General features: G+C 36.4%; 1 long non-coding RNA gene across 1 annotated transcript in view; it reads right to left on the bottom strand.

The window, feature by feature from the left end:
• Positions 1-17,678, bottom strand: part of LOC122137044 — a 36,312-nt gene extending 18,634 nt beyond the window's left edge. Inside the window, exon 1 of the long non-coding RNA XR_006154547.1 lies at positions 17,521-17,678. This is a non-coding gene — a long non-coding RNA (uncharacterized LOC122137044). The remainder of the gene's footprint in view (positions 1-17,520) is intronic.
• Positions 17,679-21,603: the final 3,925 nt, after the last annotated feature.

The raw sequence follows: 21,603 nt of genomic DNA on the forward strand, positions 1-21,603 counted from the left end.
TCTTGAACCTCCCGATCTGCTCGCACACAAATCGGGGCAGCCCCGATTAATATCAAACATGTTTGATATTTAGGATTTAAATCGGGATGATGATGGCTATATGATTACGTCAGTACTTTCACAGCCAATGTGCAAAACCGCTAAACAGCTGATGTACGGCTCCGTTGGATAGTGGAGACAGAAGAAACTGTTTCTTGACATTTTAGTAACACGACAGTCTGTATAATGTGTTGAAAACGCATCACAACTGTAAGGAGAAACAGAAGCGATGGAGTGAACTCGCCTCAGTTTTGAATGCACCGGGTGAGTGCAGAAAGCCGCTAGCAGGCTAGCTAACATATGTAAACAAATATCAGTGACGAACTGCTGCGTGAGATCATGTGAGGCACTCCCTCTGGCATGATAATCTTAATGATATCTTGTAGTGTGTGATGCGCCACGATGTTCAAATCTTGTAGTGTGTGCATGTTTAAGATTTGAGGGAAGATAATCTGTGAAGATTCTCCTAATGTGTGTGCTGCATCCAGATTTCATAATCAGTTAGGATTTTAAAAATCCTGTAGTGTGAGCTTGGCTTAAGGGCCCAAAGATAACGGGCATCCAGTATGGTTTTCTGGCCTTGACCCTTACGCACAGAGATTGTTTCAGATTCTCTGCATCTTTGGATGATATTATGTACTGTAGATGATGATAACTTCAAACTCTTTGCAATTTTTCTCTGAGAAACTCCTTTCTGATATTGCTCCACTATTTTTCGCCTCAGCATTGCCACTCTGAGAGGCTCTTTTTATACCCAATCATGTTGCCAATTGACCTAATTGCAAATTGGTCCTCCAGCTGTTCCTTATATGCACATTTAACTTTTCCGGCCTCTTATTGCTACCTGTCCCAACTTTGGAATGTGTAGCTCTCATGAAATCCAAAATGAGCCAATATTTGGCATGACATTACAAAATGTCTCACTTTCAACATTTGATATGTTATCTATATTCTATTGTGAATAAAATATAAGTTTATGAGATTTGTAAATTATTCCATTCCTTTTTTACTCAATTTGTACAGTGTCCCAACTTTTTTGGAATCGGGTTTGTATTAACGCAATGGTACGAATCATTGAAATGGTCTGAAACTTGGTGGCACTTGACTTTTTGTGGCACTTAACTTTTGTGGCACACACATAAATATTGTGGATATGATTAGAAAAGGTTAAAAGGATAGTTAAAGGAATGCCACTGTCTAGTGAATATGTATACGACAATGGACATATGGATATTTTTCTTACACAAATGCAACAATTTACTTCAGAAAGCCTTTATATACCCCCTGGAGCCACATGTGGAGCACTTTTTATGATGGAGAGACGCAGTTTTTTGGACTTCTATTGGACTACTAAATATCAACACCCATTCACTGCCAGCTTTTTTTTTTAATATATAACTTCGATTGTAGTACTTATTTCAAAAAGAAGAAAGTCATATACATCTAGGATGGTCTGAAGGTGAGTAAATCATGGTAATGATTTATGATGGTTATCATGGTTAAGATACAGCAACTGGGTTAGGGTATGTGTAATTATGTATATTTTCCCCATCAGCATTATTTAATTTATTCTATTTATATTTGTTTCCCTTAAGTCTGTATATGACTCAAAACCATTCATGAATCAAAAACGGACTAGTTTTACATAATTTTCAACTGTTTTCCAAAATTAGATTAGAGTCTGCTATGCAAATCACCTCTAACCTTTCTGCATGTAAAATAAGAAATAATGTTGTTGTAATGATGCATAATCTGTTAAATCCGGAATAGTCACCATTTATCTTCATTTAATAGTTAAAAACATCAGATTTCTATTGTTGTGTATCCATTGTAAGATCAAGGCTGGAAATTTCTCTTGCCTTCAGAAGATGTCAGAATCTACAATCATGCTATACGCATACTGCCGCTGGACATGCACGCGTAAGTCTCTCGGCTTGTCATTCGAACCGCGGTCAATCACCCGGACACCACCACTCACCTTTCCAACCGTCTCCATGGCAATAGGGCCACGTGCGTGAGCGCTGTGGTCAGAGGACTGAGTGTGTGGGGTAAATTGAGGAGTGTATGTGAGCACTAATCTGCCATGGGGTCACATGCAGGAGAGCATTTTGTAACCTTAAGTGAACGTTTTGTAATAGTTAGAAAGTATTTTGTATCGGTTACAGCAATCCAAAAGAGCCAAGCGGGGTGAGCGAACGACCCTGTTCTGGATGGGATGATTAGAGTGCTGGTGCAGGGGTGGGTGGGGGGGGTTGTTGGTTGTTGTCAGATATGGGGATTTTCAGGAACGCCGAGTGCAGGTGGCCTTTCAGGATATGAATACACACACAATCTTACCTTTCATTCCAAAATGCTCCCCTATATGTAGGGCAGTCACATTGTGAAACGCTCTAGTCTACAGAGGACAATTGTGTTGTATGTGTGTCTTTCAATGGTTAAAACAGGTATGATGGGAATGAGGCATCAGGTTGAGACATTTTGAGGGGGTCTAGCCGTGAGCTATTAGCTCAAGGCTGTATCTCTACCATCTTTGATGCCCCAACGTTGCACCTGGACTGAATCTAAAGACATCAACATACCCATCAGGTACACACTTGCAGATATACAGCTACATGTATACATTTATATGTTTATATGCTTAAATCACATCTAAATATGAATGAGGATCAAGTTAAATCATGTCCCAAATTCTTTAAAAATACAATCTTGTTGTTCATGTTTGTTTCAAAAAAAAAAAATCATATATTCATACTATTTATACACACAGACACACACACACACACACATACACATATATATATATATATATATATATATATATATATATATATATATATATATATATATATATATATATATAATGAGCTAAAACTTGTTAATCTAGCATCGTGAACATACTTAATTTTTTTTAAATCATAATAATAAATAAATAAATGCAATTAAAATAATAAAGTAATGGGTTAAATCATATTTTAAGGGTGAATATTAATATTTGTATTTTATTTTTTATTTAAAATAATTCACATATACACCATATACTGAACAATTTTTATACAATTTTACAAATATAAATTACTCAAATATAATTTAGTTTGGAGGAGTCACACCACATGACATTTTGCAACCTGATCTTATCTTGCCTTGTAATAAAACTGTCAAATTATTAGAAACATATTGACCTTGACACAGCCGAGTATAGCATTTTAAGCTGTGCTCTTTGGTCATTTAGTTATTCCGCACATTGGTTGCACCACATGACTTTAATTTGGAAGACAAAAGTATTGTCTCAAAACAATATCTAATAATAAATGATTACGCTAAAGTTTTCTCATTATGATATCAGGAATCATTCAGATATTTTTCAGTTCAAAGAAATTTTAAATATGCTCATAAACTTATAAAAAGGTATAGCATATTTATAAAGTAAGCAAGTAAAAAAGTAGATAGGGTTATGTCATTAACCTGAATGACATTGTATTAGATAAAAATATACTAAACCAAGTTAACCAACTTAATATCAGATCTAATGCAGTGACATCGAGGCATTTTATAGTGTCCAAATACTTCCTGGGGCCATGTAAACACACTCTCTTATTCACCCCGTACGTATATATATACATATATATATTAATAATTCACATACAAAGAAGAATTCAAATCTTACCTACAAGAGTAAGAAACCACTCATGCAAGAACAAACACACACTCACACACAATGACAAAAGCCTGTTGTTGAGCCCTCAAAACTGAAACAACCGACTCACCAAAAGCACCCAAGGGATGTACCATTCACTGCTTAATCAATTCAGAGCCTGTGCATCCACTTCAGACAGTCAAACACACGCATATATAAACACAAACACGCTGTTTTATGAATATATACAATGTGAGTGGAATGCATGACAGTGTACAATAACCACACACACTTATTTGTATTGACGTGTGTGTGTGTGTGTGTGTGTGTGTGTGTGTGTGTGTGTGTGTGTGTGTGTGTGTGTGTGTGTGTGTGTGTGTGTGTGTGTGTGTGTGTGTGTGTGTGTGTGTGTGTCTAAGAGCTCTGGGAATAGTTGAAGACAACAGCTCTAGAATTACGACAATTCCAGTTACTTATTCTTCCCCAATGTGAGCTTGAAAAGAGGCAAGGGCCTCTTTAAATTATCGGCTAAAACACACATTTACACACCCAGGGTTTGTAGAGAGCCTAATTAAATCACATTGATTTGGAGGTGCATTACAGTTCCCTAGTGCGGTTTAAGGCCACACTTCCAGAACAGTTACTTAATCTACCTCATAGATCACTGTCAAAACAAACTTACTGACCTGAGCTAAAAATCATGCAGGTGGATTTCATCTGAAATTAAACTATTTTTACATTTTTCTAAGTAAGTTGAAGTCTTGTTTTGAAGTCCTGTCATTTGTGGTTCAGGACACTATGCAATGCCACAAGTTTTAGATTTTGTCTACCGAATACAGTTAATACAGTTGTAAAAACGAGACTGCAAAGTTAAGGAGGGTAGTTTCTTCACAGTGGACATGTAACACTGTCAAATTTGAAAGGCCAAATTTGAAGATTTGCTGTAGATTCCTGTGTGTGTGTGTGCGTGTGCGTGCGTGTGTGTTGTTGCTAAATATTTCCACTTGGGTCCAGTGTGATCTCAGCCAAGATTGTGTGAGATATACACTCTCGCACACCAAACCCAGAAAGCACAAACTTTCTAACACACACACTAAAAGCCCTGAGAAATCCATGTTCACACTCACACCCCACACCACACAGCTGAGAAGATTCATAAACAGCCCTAAAAACATGAAGAGCACACATTTGGGTGGGGGAGGGGTGTTATTAGTTTCCACACATTAAAACTTGAAGAGGGCTACGAGGAAGAAAGAGCAGGCTGGATGAATAAGAGAAGAGGAAGAGTGATTCATTCACTTGTAATTCTAATTTACCTGTTTATAAAAATGTGACTGTGTGTGTGTGTGTGTGTGTGTGTGTGTGTGTGAGAGAGAGAGAGAGAGAGAGAGAGAGAGGGGGAGAGAGAGAGAGAGAGAGAGAGAGAGAGAGAGAGAGAGAGAGAGAGAGAGAGAGAGAGAGAGAGAGAGAGAGAGAGAGAGAGAGAGGAGAGAGAGAGAGAGAGAGAGAGAGACGAGAGAGAGAGAGAGAGAGAGAGAGAGAGAGAGAGAGAAAGAGAGAATGCTCCCTATAGGGCAACTCAGGGCATCCTCAAAAAATTTAATTTAATCAATAAAAGTATATATATGTGTGTGTGTATAAAAGTATATGTGTGTGTGTGTGTGTGTGTGTGTGTGTGTGTGTGTGTGTGTGTGTGTGTGTGTGTGTGTGTGTGTTTCTTGAGAACATGGCTGCAAGGCAGCATGGTTTGGGTGACAGAGAGTTCAGAAATGCAGTGTTGCATTTTTCAACATTTACCTCAGCATTTTCTTACTGCGCGCACACACACATAAAAGTGTTATGGTGGACAGTGTTATGTGCCATGTTCATTTACTGGAATGTACAATCCTGTAAGAGCGAGAGCTCCGTAAATGACAGATGAGGAAAGGGACAAGATGATGCACTTCAGTTAAGATGTATGGAAAACTAAGTGACGCATCACACTTTCTCTCTCTTTTCACATCTACACCTTCCAACTTTATTTATCTAACTTCTGCAGGAACGTGGGAATTTTCGTTGTTTTGTTTCTCCAGCCAACAATTACAGGAACAATTTCATCAGTGAGGATTTTTTCTAAATTACTTGAAGAGGAGAAATCATACTAGGCATAAAAGAAAGAAAGAATGGGAATAGCTTACTCGAGTAGTGACACTATTAACAAAGTATCAACACTGCTACAATAACTTCAGTTAAGCGTGGCATAGATTTTCACAACAATTAGTGTGTAGCTTGATAAAACCATTGATCTCGATCTCTATTTTTATGTCACATTGTATCATGTTATCAGGCATAACATCACACTTACAAGCAAATCAAACACACTTTCTTAAAACGTCTTAGTAGCACTAAGTTATTTTAATTTACATTTTAACTGGGACAGTTTGATTTAGTGTTCACAAAAAACATGATTCGCCAGTTAATCACCACTCAGTAATGTTCACAAAACCCAAATGTCTTTGTCAACAGATCATTCCTGTGTTATATAAACCCAAATGTCTTTGTCAACAGACTATTTCTGTGTTATATAATCTTTTAATTCTCTAGAAGATATTACTTGTGTCCCAAATGATATATTGAGTCTGATAGCATCTCCTCTTCAGCTACATAAGGAAATTGGAAGTGTATGAAAGTGTCCAACATTCCACACTTTATTTTTTTTTTTCTTCAAGTTTAATAAGTGCATTACCCGGTTATTTAAAATACACTTCTTCTTGTTGGAAATTTACGTTTCAGTGTGAACACACTACTCTATACTAAAAGATAGAATTGATTAGTACATAAATACGCAAATTGGGATACTTAGTGTCCTCAATGTAATTAGTTATTTAGCTTGTAGTGCAGCTAACTATAAGTGTAAGCTCACTTAACTTAGCTAAAATCAATTTATTGTAAAATATGACAAGCTACAGTTTCCATAACATTAGAAAGAAAGAAAGAAAGAAAGAAAGAAAGAAAGAAAGAAAGAAAGAAAGAAAGAAAGAAAGAAAGAATAACTTAGCAAAAATAAAAAGAAAGAAAGAGAGAGAGAGTTTGGGGGTGTTTGGAGGTAGATATGTAGGAGTGTGTGTTAGTGTTTGTTTGTGGTTGTTTTCTGTATTTCTCTGTAATGCTACAACAAGCCTGACCCAATCCTGGCCTCAAGATCACCTCTCTTTCTCTTAAACTCTACCTCTCTACCTTCTCTCTCTCCCCCCTTTCTCAGCTTCTCGTTTCTATCTATATCCTTCTGTCTGCCTCAGGTGAGCGTTTCATTGGTCCATTTATAGAGACCTGCTAGGAAACCAAACATATCTTTTTCTCCAAACAATCATTCAGCTCTAAAAATGATTTACGAACCATTTAATAATGAACTATGAATAACGCCCATCGGCATGATTACGTCAAGAATTTTGATTGTATCAAAGCCACACAAGACGAACATAACAACATTACAACAGAGACTTTTCCCAGATTCTAGCAAGCTGTCTACTAAAACAGCAGCCATAGTTGCTGTCCTGATGTAAAGGCTGTCATGTAAAGTACTTTTTTAGCCAGATTTCTAAGGCAACATCATACATATACTTCACTAAGAATACAATCCCAGAATGAGCGTCAAGTATAAATATACTCACATAACATTCAAAATCAAAAAGAATCAATACTTACACTTATTTAGCTTAGCAACATGCTAGCATCATGCTTTTTCAGTCAGGATATTGTCAGGATATTGGCTACAAGTCAGCTGCCTGAGTAAGCGGCTAATCTTTGAAACAGAGCAAGCATCCTTTGTTTACATCTAAAATGTTGTGTAAATCTTCAAAGCGCCAGGGGTATAAAGAAAATTTAGGGTGAGACAGAAAATTTTAAGGTTTGAGTGATTATTAGAGACGCTAACTGTGAGGAGATTTACTACTGCTGTATGGCTAAGTCAGCTAGCATGTTGGACACATCTCTGCTCTCTTCTACTGTGACAAGCTGTAATTACAAAGACAGCCATGACAATGGCTGGCTGCTAGTTATGAGGGAAAGAGTGTGTGAGCTGAGTCACTGAAGAGAAACAAGCACAATAAAAACGTGTAACCCCAAGCTTTGAGCAGAACCTCAGAACAAAAAAAAAAAAAAACCTGTCCTTTTTCTCTCCCACCCTCAGCTTTAACACTCAGCTAGTCAGAGCTAAGTCCCTCGGAAAGCTCATTGTTTTAGGGAAAACATTCCCCATCCCCCGCTCCAAAAACACCCCACCCCACCTCCACCTCTGCCCCTCAACCTGTTTATCCAGTACACACACACAAACAGCATTCGACCGTTAGCGTCAACCACCTGCCTTTTCCTGCTCTGCGGCCTGCAACAGACCGAGAGCAAGATCGAAAAAGAAGGATCAAGAACAGAAAGAGACAGAGAATGTAAGAAACAGAGCATTAAAACAAACATGCCAGCAATGTGCGCTCTGAATGCTGAGAGCAATGCATTCCACATTTCAGCTACTCTCGACTATGCAACCTCATCCGTTGGGGGGAAACCGACAGCCGAAAATCAACTTCTCGGTGTAGCAAGACTTCAGTTGCTTCTCGATTTGCATAGTTCTACTATGGACTTGCTTTTGAATGCAAAGTATGTACACCCGTATTGTGTCATGATGCTGTCATTCAGTTGTCTTGATGCCGCAGATTCCATTCTTATGTCCAAATTCCCAAAACAGTGCACTAAATTTAAGTCACACATTGTTTTTTTTTTTCACCACATACTAATCAAACTATTAACATACTGGTTACATAATGGTAAGACTTGTTAGCAGATTACTCTTTAATTCAGATTAAGTCCAAATAAGTGAAAGGAAGTCCCTAAATTGTTCCAATGATAGCTTTAGGATATGAATCAACTGTTAAAACTCTCCGCACCATGAGGAGCTCTGACTGTGCTCTAAAGATTCCCTGTGTTATTATCTGTGCCAAGAATAACCCCCATTAAGGTTTCGTTTTCCATGATTCTTAAAGAGCATTCTGATTAACTTTCCCATGCACCACATTTTCATTGTCAAAAGAACATTCTCACTGACGAATTTCACTGCACAGCATTAGTAAATTGCAATGAACTCCAAAGTTCTAAAAATAAATGGTTGATATAGAATGGCTTAGAATCAGTGGCAGTCAAATTGCTGACTTAGACTGAAAACCCTGCCATGCGATCTTATTGACCAATCAGATGCTATCAGCCAATTAGAGGAGCAAGCCATATGCTACCCATCTAACTGGCAGTGCCTGACTCTCCATCTTTAATAAGAGGCAGACCAAAAGTGGAGAAAAGTTCCAGAGCTTGGGATAATTCAATTTCTGTCCACATTCATCTAAATCACATTGAGGTATCAGTATATCAAAGTGGACAGGAGGCGAGTGCTGTCAGTACTAAAGAGCTAAACAGGAGACAAGCCAAGTACGGAAATGCACACACAACATGTGTTCCTGACATGCGCAAATAACGTTGGGAATTGGGAACTGGATCCATTAAAATACAACACATCAACCAAATTATATTATTGATGTTTGATTCCATTTAATAAATATGACCCACATTATTCCCTACTATCTGAGCCTGCTGATTCAGCTTTGGTTCTGTGGAAATTAAAAAACACAATGATCTCACCTTGGCCATGCAAATTCATGCCTATCAACTGCTTTGGCTTTGCTGTTGGTGTTTATTTTTATTTCTTTATTTAAAGGTCCAATTATCGCTATTAACAAACCATTAACTACGACTTTTGCCTCAATAACCTCCTAACTTGCTGCTAATTAATAGTTAGTAAGGTCATTTTTAAGTTTAGGTATTGGATATGATTAGGAATGTTGAATATGTTCATGCAGAATATGTGCTTTATAAGTACTAATAAACAGCCAATATGTTAATAATAGGCATGCTAATAAGCAACTAGTTAATAGTGAGAATTGGTCCCTGCACTATAGTGTTACCCTTTTAACTTGAACTTTTTTAACTTTTGAAAGCTTGAGAGATTAATTCTTACTAAAATAATTGATAACAGAATCATTAAGGAACAAGAATTAAGTGGAATTGGAATCAGAGTACTTAAATTCCACAAAATTCCCATCCCTACTCCCAAACCACGCTGGAATCAAACCATGCAGCATGCAGTATTATAGTGGTTAACCCAAGGCCTCCCTGCATTTCCATTTCCTCTCGCAGCAAGGAATCCCTGACCACAGCCACTTCTAGTGACCTCAACTCCAGCCTCAACTCAAACACTTTAGACAAATGTCCAATTCACTGTCCTACAACTGCCAGTGAATCGTCCCACTTCTTCTAAGGACAGCCTAGGCTGTGACATCAGCTTTATTGCAAAATGATGCACAAATACTCAAAGAACCAGTCGAGACACTGCAGACGCTGCACTCTTGCTCTGTCACATTCCCACTCCCTTTCTCCCATGCGGTCATATCAGGGCAGCATTACCTCAGGAATAGTCGAGCACTACAAAAACACACAAAGTCTCTGCTGAGCTCCCCGCCTACTAAACAAACACAGGCAGAGATCCCCAAGAGCCCACGTCCCAGACAAACTCACTCTATCTTTTTCAGTGAGGAAGTGAGAAAGAGTGAGAGTTTAAAGGACGCAAGGGAAAGCCCTGTGTGAGTAACTTCCGTAATCATCAATTCTTAATATTCTCAGTATTTTGTTGAAGGAAGATTTTTTGTATGTGTCTCCTGTTGTGGGAATATTTTTTACTGCTGAATGACCACACAAGAGCGCAAAAGAAAATTCTACATTGAAATTCAAAAGTTGGTGCCACTATATTGTGTATCAAGTTCACATCTTATGCTAGATGCACATTGTTCAATTTTTACAGTATTTTATGGTTGTTGCTTGTCAGACTACATGATATGATCCAGATGAGATATTAGGTAAAAGCAATGGCAAAGTGTTCAATATAACATTTTATTTCAGACTGTACAATAGAGAATATTGTCAAGACTTTGGCTGCAATCGTCTGATGACAGGAAAATTTCAGACACTACATGAACTTCATTGAAGTCAAGGAGCATCACAAAGGTTATTAATCTTCTGTTGATGAATGTCACAAGTCAGTTCTTCCCTTCAACAAGAATAATCACTTACAACCACACAAAATTGTTTCAGACTGCAAAAATAGTGCAGTGTGAACCCTGCTTTAAGGTGAATCTAGCATAGCTTAACAGATTGTAATGGGAGTTTTGTCAAATGCAACTTAAAGAATCAAACAAACACCAAGTGGTAGACCAGCAGGACATTGTGATGTGGTTGTTATTCTGTGTTTTGGTTGTTGCTATATAGCATGTTCCAAGTGGTTGATTGAGTGGTTGCTAAATGGTTGCTTACCAAATCTACATTTCAGCCAGAGATATGGCTTAAATGCCTTTTTCTGAGAAATTATCTTTGGGTTTTTTGTTGTCTTATATTCAAATCTGCTTTATTGGTCTGACCACCTAGTAAAGTAATAGACACCTCTTGATACACCATTATAGTTCTGCTGCAAAGACATGAGGCCAAGTAGTTACAAATATTTATTTTTTTAGGGTTTACATTATTAATAAAAAATACTAATTAAGTGCAAAGTGTAAAATGCAAATTGTAAATCAAAAATTATTGACAGAATAATTTAGAACACAATGAGGAGAGTACTCTAAATAAATAGCTGAGACATACACAAACACACAAATCATGGATGAGCAAAGTGACTTCTCGTTGGGTTTGTTTTAAGAGACTATAAAAAGCATGCCATAGCTATGATGACAACTCAGGACACGCTGCCAAATGCAACAATTTAAACTCACTCATGCTCAAGACCAAACTGTACCAAGAATCCTTCCTCAGGTGTGTGTATGTAGGGGTGTGTGTTTGTGTGTGTAGTGGCCGCCAAATGCTAAAACAAAATAAAAAAAATCTTAACATCAACACCTGTCTCTGTGCTCGCCTTGAGGAAAATAGTATTACTCAGAGGTTGTTCTTTCATTGCGTAGGAGACATAATGGAGCTCTCAGTTGTATCTTAACTGCTTGCTTGGTGTTAGAAACAAATGTCACAGGTTTAATAATAAAAATGTCACAGACTTAATAAAAAAATGCAGAACTTGAATGCACTGCAAGTCTCATTTGAAGGTTGGTCATTTTTTTTAGTGTTGAAATACTTTCTTCTTTCCAAGCTTATATGCAAAAACAACTTTACGACAGGTAATAGTAAATGTATTCCCATGAAAAGCATAAACAGTGTGGCACTATCAAAAAATTGTTTTGTTTGTTTGAGCAGCCTGACATAGCAACACTGGTTTAACCAATGGCATTGGGTTTTGGACAGGGACTATGTTTGTCAAACCAATGGGAGTGTTCAAGAATCTGTCGAAAATCCTTTTTTCAAACCCAATTTGGTGACACTAGTGGCACAGAAATTACACACTTCTCTTAAAAAAAAAAAAAGCAATTTGGTCTTGGACCAATTTAATTAAATATTTTTTATAAATGCTTTTTGATTTTCTTATATTCATTTAGAAATATTTAGAGAAGAGAAGAGAAGAGAAGAGAAGAGAAGAGAAGAGAAGAGAAGAGAAGAGAAGAGAAGAGAAGAGAAGAGAAGAGAAGAGACCCTGTTGACAGGTTCATGCAAATAAGGTGATTTTCACTGAAAGACAGTTTTGCCTTTGGCATTTAAGAGTCTTGTGTCCGTTAGGACAACTGCTCTGAAAACACAAACACATACATCAAGCAACATTCTTCCCATTTAATTAAAAATTAATAATGTGAGTGTTTTTTCCTCTATTCTGTGACATTAAAGGCTAAAAGCCTATAAAAAAAATAAATAAATAAATAATCAACCCAGGCTCATTTGAAATACGTGCCTCTAAATGCATTTCTGCAACACTGTTATTACATACCTTTTACTGCACGTTTCCGGCAGTTTCAAAGTGAAATGTCCAGTGAGTGGCGCTAAAACCTGGGTTCAACACGTGACCCTGGCATGTTTTTGTTACATTGATATAGGCACATATTGCTGTGTTTGTATTATGTTGCTTCAGCTAGGCGTACGTATTGTGGTGGTTCATAATTCAAATATCCGACGAGTGTTGCTAAAAGTTAATCCTGTATCGTATTGGAAATACCCCCTACACCAAACCCAACCCTAAACCTACCCGATAGTGTTAACAAATGCAAAAGTGATATAAAAATGCATTTGTTGATGCAGCTGTGCAATTTTAACTAATGCGGATTTGAGCTGTTTTGTCGAACCGTAGTTTCAGTTCGTACCGGAGCTCTTCATCTCGCATACCGCGTGAGCAACTGAGCAAACCTACTGATTTCGAAAACTCATGCATATTAAGCTGTATGTGTGACGACAATGATCAAAAGTATCAGCTTTTAAATCTCGCAGCATGTTAAAATTGTTTCAAATTCATAAAATATTCTATAGGTAACTATGCGAAAAATACTCTTTATTAACCGAAACGGTCGAATAATGTTGTCAGAGCTTTACTGCCTCTAGTGTTCATTTCAACTGGAAACTGTAGCAATCTGTGTGTAAAGGTATGTTTTTTGAGTTTCGCAGAAATGAGGCACGTTTTCCATTGAGCCTCTGTTGAAAAAAAATCATCAATTAATCATACCACTGATGATAACACAAGGTGGAAATTTTGTAGGGGATGGAGGTGTCAAACTTTGAAAGTGCATATTATAGAAGAACATTTCAACTACATTCCCAAATACTGTTTTGGTTAAGTGTAAGTATAACTAATTTTAGTGAATTGGTTTGTTCGGATGAAACGTTCATTGGAAACAAACTGGTTAAAATAAAGAATGCATTGTGTATTGAATTATTTTACGTGAGTCGTTTTAATCTGGTCTTTTTCCATGTAAGTGAACCAGTTGAAATAAATGTTTTATAAACAACTGTAGTGCAGCTGATGAGTAGTAAACCAGTTGTTTAAAATTTTCTTTTAAAGTAGCTTATAGTATAACTAACTTTTTTAGCTCAGCACGGAGGTTACTGTTTCAAAGAAGATTCCTCCACAACGTATTTTAAACCATCAATTCCAGTTTCACCGCCAGACAGTCACTGTTTTGCGTGTATGTTTTCGTCTGCTTATCCATTCAGAAGCTTAGATTGGTTTGAAAGAGGTTCTGTGTTTAGGTTGGGTCGCATGCATACACATTTCTTTCTCTCTGTGGTTTTTGTGTCACCTCATCTCCACTAAAACCGTGTTGTGTCTCTCTCTCAAACCCCCAGAAGCCCCTTCAACTCCTCCTCTTCTGTCTTTCTCTCGCTCATCATTCACTCCATCTGTCACTGTTGTCATTTACCTGAACGCCCCCTCTTTCTGCTTTACCAAGTGTGAACTGCTGAACTCTACGTAAGTGTGTGTCTGATTACCGTAATGCCCCATTCTGTCCCCGTCTAGGGATGAACTGGTGAACTTTTAGCACCATGATTCACCGAGCATTCCAAAGCACGGTTTTCATCGTCCAACCCCACACATGACTAAACTAAGCAACTGAAAGGACCAATAATAACAATTTAAAAGTTTAAAGATGTTTGGAGGATAATACTACAGTAGTCAGCATTTGAAGTGGATCAAAACCTTTCATCAAAATTTTCCTAAAACGGAAACAATACCCGTTCTTGCCTTAGGACAACTTTGATGAACTTTTTTTAAACTACCACTTCAAATGTTGACTACTGTACATCCTCAGCTTTTGATGACATACCAGTCCTAGTTATGGTTAAGTCTTTATTTTAAGCTTGTTTTCGCTAGTTTTGTCATTTAGCTGGTAAAAATCATATGGTCAGTTAAGTATTTAAAGTAATGTTGTACCTCTCTTACCAAGATGCATGATTTGAGGCGTAATTTATACCTATATTAGTGTGATGTACTCCATACTTTAATATGTTACATTTAGTGGATTGGTTTGTTTAGGTCATTTGTTCATTGAATAGTTCGTGTAAACAAAACTGTTAAAATAAGTGATTCATCGAGCACTCTAGTATTATGAAGTTCAGTTCATTTCATTTTAATCGGTTCATTCAGATGACTCATTCAAAATCTGACAACCATAATATCATAAAATTAGCTTGTTCTGCTCAAATTACCCTTTTTTTTATACACAATTTAGCTAGCATGCATGCACCATTAATATTAAATAAAAAGCTAATGACTATCGGTTCAAACTGACCGATATCAAGAAGTCTTTTAACTGAAAGATGGAACTTTCTTTCCTTTAGTCGCCATATTGCTAGTTTTACTATGCAGTTACTAGGGTGTTCAAGGTGGTTACTATGTGGCCAAAAGAGTAAAACTCTTTATGGTCGCATTTACACTGCAGGTCTTGATGCCCAGTTCTGATTTGTTGACTATAACCGATTTTTTGGTGACCACCTTACATCTTCTTTTAAAAGTGACCGATATCTACATTTACATTCTACGCTTAGTAATACAACCCAAGGTAGACCTGAGTTCACCACGGCCATTTTTTTTTCTTCAATGATGTCGCAGCAATCTTTTTATTTTTATGCAGTTGTATTGTATTGCAAAGTAATATTACAGATTTTCTCGAATTGAGACATCATTTATATCTGTATTAGTCCGATGTAGTTGAATAATAATAGTGACCACTAACATATTAACTTCCAATAACAACTTCTGCCTATGATTGTGTTTCTTTCCTCCCTGTCTAAGTCCCTCTGTTTTTAGTCGTGTGTGTGCATGTAGTCCCGTCGACTGGCCACCCTGCAGCCCCTCGGGCTTCCCCAGTGGAAAGAGAGAGATGATTATCTGTTGTCTGCCGTGTTTTGACGGGAGATTATGCTAAAGATTTACGATTGCTGAAAAGACAATGCTGAACACCGCATTCTCAAGTGGCAAAAGAGTGTTGAAAACAAACATACAGACCACAGATAACGGGACAGCGTTCCCGGCGTTTGAAGCAGAGACTGTTCATTACAGCATCACCACAAACAGCAAAACGACTCTCATTTTTCTCAACATGAAGCATGTATTTTCACGTATGACTTGACTGCAGCCTTATTAAAATTCTTGGCAATAGTTCATCGGGCTGATCCAAGACGCTTCCACAAAAGTGCCAAACTAAGAATCTGAAATTAAACTGACAGGCTTTGTAATTGAAGTCAATTGTGGTTATATGCCATATGTTTTATAATGTTATCAAACTGACTGTAAAGCTTTAATTTTCTGTGATGATTTCTGCGATGATGATAGTTGTGATTATTACACAGCTTTATAAAGATATAGGCTATCATTTGATTTTTATTTCATCTAATCACTGGGCCACACAAAATGTGTGCTTACAAGTTATACATCTGTGTGTTTGCTCAGTAATCTGGCTAATGTTATTGTGCTTTTTGAAATCAATAAATGGGTCAATATTGCCTATATCTATTAATGTGTTCAAAAACCGATATAAAAATGCAGTTCACACATTCATGCTTTGAATATGCCTCTTCTATGATTAACATGTTTTAATTTCTGAAACAAATTCATTTAGATAACGCTTGGGGACATAAAATAAAAAATGTCAGTGTAATACAGTACACATGCATCAGTTTCATAATAAGAAAGAGTCATTAACACACATAAAAGATTTGAGGTTTGTTGATATCATATGTACAAGGTAGAAAAACTAGAAACAAACTCGACATTTACAAGATGTTATGTCATTAACCCAAGTGTGATACTCCTTAAAGCTCTTTTTAACACTTATTTCTCCCCCCAAAAAATGCAAACAAAATCCAGCTGCGTACTAATCACCAACAATGTAGAGAATATACAGCGGGAAACCAGGCCAGACAGATGTAGATGTTTATTTTTTGTCAACACAGACATCTCTTTATATGTGTGGTTAGACTAGCTTGGTTTAAGGTGTGTCTAAATGCGTATGTGGTTTACAATAACTGTTCAGTTATGGCAGTAAGAATTGAATAGGTAATAGGTCACAGGCCAGAGACGTGTGTAAGAGTTTGAGGGTAATGTTTGTGGTTAATGTAAATAAATATGGAGTGGTTTGTTGGAGACCCACATGAATCCCATTGTGTGGTCGTATAACCACTGACATAATTCATTAAGCAGTCACCTGATGCAGAATTACAGCTAGGACCGTTCCAATAAACACAACTATCATAACCATTCTCAGCTCTGAAATGTCTAGTTAAGCCCTAGTTAGCAGATCTAATCAACACTTTGCATTCAACTGAACCACCGCGGGCATATTGAGTCTAATAAAAGTGAATTCCACCCTTTAAAACAATGAACAGGAAGGAAACTGACGACTTCTTATGAGTTTAGCTAAATGAATAATGGCATCTGGCCAGACATGTCATTTTTTTATTTATGTATTTATTTATTTTTTGCAAAATAAATGTCCGTGCATGGGTAATAAATATAATAAATAATAACTGGATGGCTATCATTATCATCAACATATATTTTCACTATAATATCAGATACTTTTGAGGAAAACTGGAAGGAAACTTAAGCTATAGTAAAAGAAGATGGTCTTTTATTAGCTTTTAGTGTTTATTTTTATTCATTTTATCTTATTTATTAATTTATTTTTTATTTAGTTATTTTAGTACATCAAGTTAAACTAATCAGAAAGAAAAATGCTACCTTGGCAAGCTTATTTTAATTCATTATTTGGTTGTTTTTTTTTTTTTATTTTTTTTTATTTTTTTTTTTTTTGTTTATTATAATATATTTTTTCTTGATGTTGTTATTTTTTCTCTGGTTGGTTGTTTTTTGTTTTTTTTAGTATTATGATTAATGAAAGAAAGAAAGTACATACCTTTTTATGATTATTTTGCAAACAACTCATGACCACATGAGGGATTGGTGGTTTGAAGACCAGTTTTCTTTTCTATGTTGATGTATTTCCCAAACTAGAAGCATGGTTGAAACATTATAGCCATGAAAACATGACTTGCTACTTGCTATTGCTAATGAGTGGCAGGTGGTGTTAGTGGGCGGGATCTTCTCAGTCTAAAAAACCTTTGATTGGGCAAAATGTATATATGGCCTTAGTTGGTCCATTGTTGGTCCCAGTTAAAGACTGGATTTGAAGTATATAAATATTGGATTTGAAATGTAAAGTGTATTGTAAGTCTATATATAAAAATATTGTATATCTGCTACAATAGTATTTGTCATGTTTCAGGACACCAGCTTACACAAAGCTTATAGGCTAACATGTATTAACAGCAATAATATAGTTTAAATTCGTGTGGTCTTTAAGTCAGACTAGTAGTGTCACAAGACAAATTTGGCACGTCAAAAAATGGAAGTCAGCACTCATGAAAGCTATTTGGCAGTCCAAACCCTTTTTCCTGGTATTTAGTGGAGTTCCCCTTTAGGTTCTTGTTTACACATAACTGATGCCCTTTTATAGTATAATAATGAGAGGAGTTTCTTCCAGCACAGTCATTATTTGGATGATGAGATTGTGCTAAGATGGTCTAGAGTTAAAACATGTTTGAGCTTATATTAAGACTGCAGGTTCAAATCTCAAGGAAGACAAACACAGGGTAGATGTTCAAACATACAGCTGTCATAATAAAAGTTATGTCAGCTGCAGGTAACCGCCTCTCAGGTGCTTGTTCCCATGGCTGCTACAAAGTTTACAAACATAATTTTTTTTTCCGGGTTAACAGAATACTATTTCTGTACTGTAGTGTTTAGGTTAACCAAACACTGGAAGATGACCAAAAAGTCCCATGCTGGTTTGCAAAGCAATGTTTGATTTTTATATTGTTTGGATGTATTTTTGGCCTATCTGCCTACCACTGCTTATGTATGTGTGTGTGTGTATATATATATATATACATATATATATATATATATATATATATATATATATATATATATCTATATATATATATATATATATATATTTATGATTCATAGAATTCAGTACATGGCAGAAATGTTAATTAAATTGAAACAGCTGCAAAATGGGCTCAATAGCATGGATTTAACACTCCAAACTTGGTTATTTACTGTCCCAAGTTATAAACTAAACTTTGCCAGTTCACTAAGAGTTGAGACAAATTACAAAAAAAAAAAAAAAAAAAAAAAACCTTATTAAAGATATAAGTCCCTGCTGAGAAAAGAAAAAAAAACTGCTGAAACCAGCTGGTTTTAGCTGGTTTTCCAGTCTGGACATAGCAGGCTGGTTCTAGATGGGTTTTGACCAGCTAAAACCAGCAACTTCCAGCTTAAACCAGCTAAGACAAGCCAACAGCTTAGGCTGGTTTTAGCTGGTTTTTAGTGCATAGAATATAATCAGTTGTCATATATTTTTTCAATATTAGCATTGTTATACACTTGAACTCACTAGACTATCAATAAACAGTAAAAATAATAATTATAATAATAATAATAATTAAATTAATCAAAAAAAGCTAGTTAGCTAGCTAATGTCAGCAACTGCTGTCAATAGACAAAGTTGACATTTGACCGAAAAAAAAGTACTTAGGTTGTACATAGGCTAATCATGCCATCATTATTCCCTGCTCGCTGCATCATTTGACTCAGAAGTGTCAAACCAAAGTCACCACAAAAGCTTCATTTCAAAAAAACCCAAAGGTGCGCTTGCTTTTTCTGCAGTGTCATGATATTTTGTCTACTGGGGATCCTGTAGTTTGCATGCTAATGTGAGGGAACTAGTTTAATTGACAGCACTCAAAACTAATGGAACAAACCTTAAAGGATGTGTTTTTGGACCAAACATGTTTGAACTTTCTTTAGGGATAGTTTAAATATCTGCTTAATAGTAATTAGCATATAGCTAATTCAAGATCACCCATATTCCAAATCGAATTACAGTTACAGATCACAGTATTAATGTACAAAATGCCACAATTATGAGAGACATGATTTAAATATAGAAAAAGAGATATACTGGAGAATAGAACAGCTAAAGTTAGTCCAGTAAACTGATGCAGCGACTGCCGTGTGGTGTAGTCAAAGCGGAAGCTAGCAAAGTGAGATTACGATATGATTTTTGATAAGACCTGATGATTTAACACGCAAAAAGTGTTGCCTCAGACATTGCACTCTCAGACTCCCAGAAGGAGTCGGCGTAAAGCTCTAACTTCTCGTTCTCTCTTTCACTCTTTCTCTCTCTCTATCTGCATTTTCATGTCTGGTTCATTACGGCCATTACAACAGTAATGAGCAGTAAAGGGCAGCAAAGGGCAGCGAGACACTCCAACACGTTCATATTTGCAAAACCGAATGCAAGTGTTTTACGCTAACACAAAAGCTAATTGTTTTTCATACACTGTAGTAGTGGAAAGTTTCGTTTGTAAGTAGTACAAAAGTAGTAATTTTGCAGTTAAGTGTACGTGAGTGTGTAAATACGTTTTCATCTGCTCTTTATTATATGTGTAAGTGTGGGTCCTTAGCGTCCCTGTAGTGTGGGGTCAGTTCCTCTTTTTTAGGAGTTCACAGAGAAAGTTTCTTAGCATTCTAATGTGCCATCAGCACAAGCTGCATGCAAATGTACGAAACCACAACAGCAACTAAAAACAAAACAGCTCCTCTATATTCACTTTGTTAAGAAAAAGAAACTTGCAAATGAATCATGCAGTGTTGGGTGACAACTGCTCTGTGTTCAATTTAGCTTGATGCTAATATAATATAAGCCTTTGTGTTTGTTTTCTACGTTCACCTGCAGGATTGTAAATCTTAACCGTGATGAAATGTTTTTGCCGTCATGCAAGTAATTCGTAATAAGAAAAAGCCTTAGGTTAATGATGAATGTTTCTTTGAACTTAGCATAACATGGGAAATCTATTAAAGATCGAGTACTATTAAACATATGTATTGTTGGTATTACATATAATCTTTAAGTTAACAGTTCTTCTACAAATTGAACGCTTTATAATCAAACAAAAGCCCTCAGGGCAGGTCCTTTCTTACGACCCATAAAAACTAATGGAGTGAAGACCATGGCTAGCTACAATGGAACAGTAAGCAATGACCCTGCAAACCCACAATGAACCACTGATCAAAGTCAGTTGAAAAAAAAATAGATTTCCTGCATGTGTAACGACTGCTTTTGAACATTTTTAATGTTATTGTAATTGTAATATTTTGGATTATTCTGTTTCGGTTTTTGGTTTGTAAACATTTAAAGTCCAAAACTTTGTCAAGATCCAAATTGCAGTGTAAACTTACCCTTGAAATGCCAACTTAAGCTTAATCGCACCACAGAAACGTTTAACCGCTTTTTTGCAGACTTACTAGTTTCTTTTTTACATTTACTGTGTATTAGCAGCCACAGGCCAAGGGTATTTTCTGCTGTGGAACCTTTTACAATAGTCTCCCATAAGGCTATGTTTCTGTTGCCCTTTTTTTTTCGCACTCTGCTCTTTTAGTAGATGTCTTTAACTCTAAAACTAAAGATAAGTGATTGCTTTGTTAATTTAAATATAGATTTCATTGCCATATTCATCACTAGATTGCCTTATTCCTACAGTACAGTTTGCTTTTTCATTGAAATTCACAAATATGAAATGATGTATTACATCTTTGATTAATCATGGATCAAACGTGTTATTGTAAAGTGCTGCTGTCCCAAGGTATTTAAAGCTTTTGTGTCTTCAAAACGTAAACCGATTTTACTTTCAACATAATTTGGACGGAAGGCTGACTTTTGATCTCCTGCCTGCCAATACTTTTATTTGTGTGTTCCAAAAAACTTTTTTTCATGTGACTAGCATGCTAACAGCAGTGTTGATGGAATGTCAAACTCACATTGGTAGCGTGAGGAGTTTTAGGCTCACAACATGTCTGTTTATTTCTAGGCTTCCTGTTGGTATGTGGCCAACAGCATTCTGGGTAAATCTAGAGGTGTCCTTGTGGCTAG

This window comes from Cyprinus carpio, chromosome B4, assembly GCF_018340385.1.
Source record: "Cyprinus carpio isolate SPL01 chromosome B4, ASM1834038v1, whole genome shotgun sequence".
In the NCBI taxonomy this organism is placed as follows: Eukaryota; Metazoa; Chordata; class Actinopteri; order Cypriniformes; family Cyprinidae; genus Cyprinus; species Cyprinus carpio.